The following is a 5,498-nucleotide window of genomic DNA, read 5'->3' on the forward strand; positions in this document are numbered from 1 at the left end:
GCCTACTTGCTGTGCCTGTGAGTACAGAGAAGGCTACAGTATGGAGAGAAAGCTGTGCCTCCAGGCAGCCAAACCAGGGGCAGCTGGAGATTTCCAGGCGGCACCCAAGCAAGAGCACCTCCCCATGGCAAAGAAATAAAGTCCAGGCCTTTGATGGGCAGGTGGTGAGACCCTGACCTCATGGACATCTCATTAAGGCCCACAGCATCGCCAAAGTGCCAAAAAAAGTGGGAGCAAAAAGACTGTTGCATTCTGGGACTTGAAGTCCAGAGACATTTCTTTTTGATAAAAACAGAACAAAGCTGTGCACGAGAAGGAGCGACACGTCCAGAGCATTGGAAAGCCAGGCAAGCCAGGCAGAAGAGAGAAACTTGCCAGAGGGTTAGGGCCAAGAATCTACAGGCCAGAGATCCCTTTTTCCGAGAAACCGTTGTCTCAGAAGCCGCGAGGGCTACATATGCAAACCCAGCTGGATAGAAAGAAGAGCGTATTAAGTGCTATAAAGTTGCAAGCCACCCTCCTGGGTGAGTGGCAGAGTTAGGGAGGTACGGATGCAACGAGACTGATAGCCTTGATTTCCACATCAGAAGATATGAAGACAAGGAGCCTCCTGACACGACCAGTGAGTCAAGAGAGCACAATTAAACTCTGGTCTGTCTGTTGGAGTGCTTGCAACAGCTACCAAAAAGTGAAGGTTACGTGCAAGATAACAAAATGCAACAGAAAGAGAACCCATTGTTGTGAACTGTAAATCACAAATGCTAAGTAACAGTGTCGTCCTGCAAAGGACGTGTGCCCAATCGAAATGTCTCTGAGAAAAGTTGTGAAGCTGCAAGTCAGCTGGAAAGCTTGAGAGGTCCGAGCCCGACAGAGGGAGACCTGTGAATTAATGTGATTTGAAGCATGGGGAAGGTAACCCTGACAAGTGCTGCGATTGCGTGGTCTGAGCCCGGCTGAGGGAGACCTACATTGTGATCGAGAGGTCCGAGCCTGACTGAGGGAGACCTATGTGAACTTTTAATACTCTGAGAGGTCCGAGCCCGACAGAGGGAGACCTATGTTGTGTTGGAATGTGAAAAGAGAGACTAAAACTTGTTGTATGGAAATCGAGTGACTTTATTGTGAGTGGCCAAGTAGGCCATAGTCCATGTTTTGAACTGTATCCGTATGTTTGGAGCCAGAGTGTGCCATCTTACCCCGGGCTTCCAAGCATGGAGAAGATACTTTGCTCAGGCATAGTGACATTTTGTTTTAAACTGACTTTTCCATTGAAACACATTTCCCTTTTCACATGTATTGTAATGGAAGGAGGGCAGGCAATAGGTTTTTCTAGTTTAACTATTATAATTTTGGAACCCTTTGAAGTTGAAAAAAGTTGTAAACTTTGCATCTCTTGTGTCAGTGTCCTCCATGTGATGCCATTCCTCCCTTACAGCAGCTACACGATGTCAATACTGTTTTAGATGTTTCAATAGTTGTAAATCAAGTATAATTACTGTGTGTTTTAACCATTTAATGATGTTTATGAAACTATATGCTTTTATGACCTGGCACTGAAATAAAGCTAATTTGAATTGAATGTAATTTAGTATTGTCAAATTTGGATAGCAATGATTCAAGAGCTACAGAATTTGCTTTTGCCTCCAACTTCAAACCTTCATAAAGCGAAACTAGAATGCACAGAACTTGATTGATCTCAATTAAGGTTTGGTCAGATGGAGTACTCCATCTGAATTGCATGCCTGGAGTCAATTGTCGAGTCTTCTGGGTTGAGAGGTTGAGGGGGAAGAGTCAAAAAAGGAATCTGTGCATGAAGCAGAGGTGTTTGGAGGAGTATCAGCAAAACTATGCTATGAAATATTTGACTTGAGAGAATTATCATCAGCCATCCCTAGTGCACTTTGTGGAATTAATTGAGACATTAATGAAGGGAATGAGGTTGGGGTACATATAGAGGTAGTCCATTTATTTCTACTTTTAAAAGTTCCTAGCAAGGGAAAAAAGATGTTATCAGATTAGTTGGTTTGGATTGCATGGATGATGAGTGGTTGATAGAGCCAACTGCAACTGACGTTGCATCATCTTTAGCCATTGGTATGGAACGGATTGTAAAACAAGATTCAGAAGGGGTAGAGTCAGTATCAGGAGGAAGAGGCAAGTTTATAGCCGCTAACATTTCTGCATCAGACATGTCTTGAGTTTTTACACTACATTGTTGTAGGGTTTTTCCTCTGCGTAGTTCAAACATGGGGGAATTGGTTACTTCCACAATGAGAAAATGATATGAAAAAAAGGAATTATTTTCAAAAATTGTCTTCGAAAGAAGGAAAAAATAAGAACAGAAAACGATTGAGCTATAATATATCTCAAAAATAGAAGTTGAATGGCATGCATAGTGTTAAAGGGCTATGTGCCTGGCTCCAAAGCACGCATTCCAAGCTCTGTGTCATTAATTGGAAAAACTATTTAAAAGCAGAGCAAGGGCTATGAGCAAACCTTTCCGCTCACACTCCTGAGCCCCTTTAATAATATGATGTTATCAATAACTTTTGATAAGCGTTGGAGGGCTACGAGTGTGTCTTGTACACTCAGACTCCCAAGCAACATACAGAGTTAGTATTAAGCAGCAGTGCAGATGCGGAGGGCAGATAGCTCAAAAACAAGGTGGCGTTTCAAAATGTAATTTCCTAAGCATTTATATAATGCAGTCACCAGTATTGAGTAAGCTGCAAAGGATTAGATTCTCACCAAAACATCTCTCACCAACATTGTCTACGCCTTCCGAACTCTGAACACACTGCTGGCACACCACACTGCGCTCCGCGCAGGCGCAGTGTGTTTATAGCCGGATCTCGTAGAAGCCAGAGAAAGCAGACTGCAAGTACTCCAGCAAATAATCCAGCAGTTCAATAAAGTTCCTTTTGCCACTCCGCCACAGAACACACTGCTGGTACACCGCACCAAGGATGTTTATATGCAAGTAATTCTCCCCTGGGAGCCAGAGGCCTCTGGCATGAGAATGTCCCGTGTGGGCTCCCCACCCCCCAACTCTTTAGGGATGCATCTGGTCACATCTGTGGTGACCGTGGCCTGGTATGCGGGATCCAAAAGGGAGCTCCTTGATTGAGATGCAGACGTACCACCCACCACTGCAGTGCCTGCAGGAATGCCTGATTGAGGCGATCATATCTGTCCAAGTGCCTGTGACGTCTGCTGCTATCTGGCGTCTAGGAATTCCTGGAGTGGCCGCATCTGGAGACTGCAAAATGGGACGAGATGGATGCAGGAAGACATGCTCAACAGGGATTTGATGGACGGGACCGTTGCAATGGACGCTGCTGGCAGCTGCTGAACTTTCCCTAGGATGGCCTTTACCCCCCCTCCTCCCAGGGGGTTGCCAGACATGCGACTCTGTTGAGACGTGCACCCAGGAACAGAGCGTTCTTTGATGGCACCACGCAGGACTTCGGATAATTGATGGAGAATCCCAGCGAAGTCCGAAGGCATATGGTGGTCTCCACTGTATGCTGGGTCGCCAGCACATGATAGCGGGAGCAAATGAGTCAATCATCCAGAGTAGGGTAGACAAATATGCCCTAGGAGATGATTTTAGGCCCAAGGGCAGGGCCTAAAACTAGAAGTGCCGACCCTGGACTACAATACACAGGAACTAGTGATGCTTGCAATGAATGGGGATGTGGAAGCATGTGTCCTCCAGGTTCAAAGTTGTCAGACAATCCCCTTCCTCCAGCCGGTAGAGCATGTGCTGCAACGTGACCATCCTGAAATTGACACTTTAGGTACTTGTTTAGGCGTAAGTCTAGGCTCTGTCGCCACCCTTCCGACAGAAAGTATCTGGAGTACACTCCGGAGCCGCTGAGGGACCCGCTCTCTGGCCCCTTTTCTCAACATGGCCTGATCCTCCTGTAGCAGTTGCGCCATGTGAAGTTCTTGATGTGCGACACAAGTAATGCAGGTCCAGCACCCATCTGTACATGGTGATCTTTCTCTGCTGCCTCCCACCGGGGTGCGAAAGTGAGGGTGCGGGTCCACGGCCGGTACAGGCCTGCTTGGGCATCTGGGTGGAGGAGCAAGAGGGCTGACCCGATGGTAGGGGGTGGAGTACCCCTTGAAGACACGGACACTCTCCCCATCGGAGAACAAAAGGACAACCGCCTCTGCTGCAGGGTCCCCAGTCTCTGCATCGTCTCTGTGTTGGTCTTGATAGCCTGGAGAGTCTTATCCATCATCTTCCCAAACAGGTTGTCTCCATCGAAAGGCATGTCCACAACCTTGGACTGCACATCCGCCCAAAGGTTCATGGCCTTCGGCCACTACTGGCGCCGTAGGGCCACGCCATTCCCCATCTGGCGGAACCCTGAGTCCTCTATGTCAAGTGCCACTGTAATGGCGTGATCTGAAGCCACCTCTCCTCCCTGGAATAGGGCCAGGGCCACGGCCTTGTCACCCGGGAAGAAATCCAGAATTGGACCGAGCTTGTACCAAAGTTTTCAGTCGTAGCGGGACAGGATAGCAAGGGCACTGGCAGGCTTGATGGTAGAAACTGCAGTGTAGATGGTGTGTTTGGCAAACACATCTAGCTTCTTGACCTCCTGGTCCGGAGGTACCATGGAAGAAGACAAGGGATTGGACGATCATCTCCTGGCAGCAGCAGACACCACCGAGTCCGGCGAAGGCTGCGACCTGAGACACCTGGGAGCTGAGTCTGGGACCTGGTATTTCTTCTCGAGCCTGTCCCGCTTGATGGCGCAGTACCTGGAGTTTTCATAATAGCCAAACGCGGTCCAACAACGGAACCCACACAACAGTCTTTCTCGAGGATTCACGCAGTTGAAAAAGGGAACCTTCCTTCCTCTCTTCCGGTATCAGGCAGAAGAGTTTGGACGCCTTTGAGATGATGTTGTGAAAAACCAAAGGATATCTCACCCGCTAATCCTCAAGGACTTGTCATCCAGGTGGCCAGGACACAGCCTTAGCTTTTGGATCTAGTTCCTGGGTGAAGGCTCTTCAGGAAGTGGGGATGAGATAGCCGATGGTGAGACGTGGTATTTCCCCCTTTTTTGTTCATCTACCCTATCCTATTTTTTAGGATTTTCCAAAGTCCCAACTCTATTCACCCCCTCCCCCTTTTACACACACAAAACAGTGTGTGACTGAGAGCAACCAGACTAACTCTCTCACACGGTACTGGACATGTCACATTAATTGGGTCAGGCAAAGTCAGGCACTTTACCCTAAGTGCATACACTGGATACCAATTAGCTCTCCTCTGTGGGATGTTCTAACACCACTAGTTCAGGCCCTGCAACCTCACTGTGCATTGCTTGCATCAGAAACATCAGAAATGGCCGCCGGAAAGCATTCAGATCGCTAAAAATCACACAGACGTGCGCAGGAGAACCTGAAAAATAGGCCACCAATCCACTTTTGCCTTTGTCAGTGGTAACACAGAAGACCACTGCCAAAACCCATCATTT

The sequence above is a fragment of the Ambystoma mexicanum genome, chromosome 10, assembly GCF_040938575.1.
Source record: "Ambystoma mexicanum isolate Mex_15411 chromosome 10, UKY_AmexF1_1, whole genome shotgun sequence".
Taxonomy (NCBI): domain Eukaryota; kingdom Metazoa; phylum Chordata; class Amphibia; order Caudata; family Ambystomatidae; genus Ambystoma; species Ambystoma mexicanum.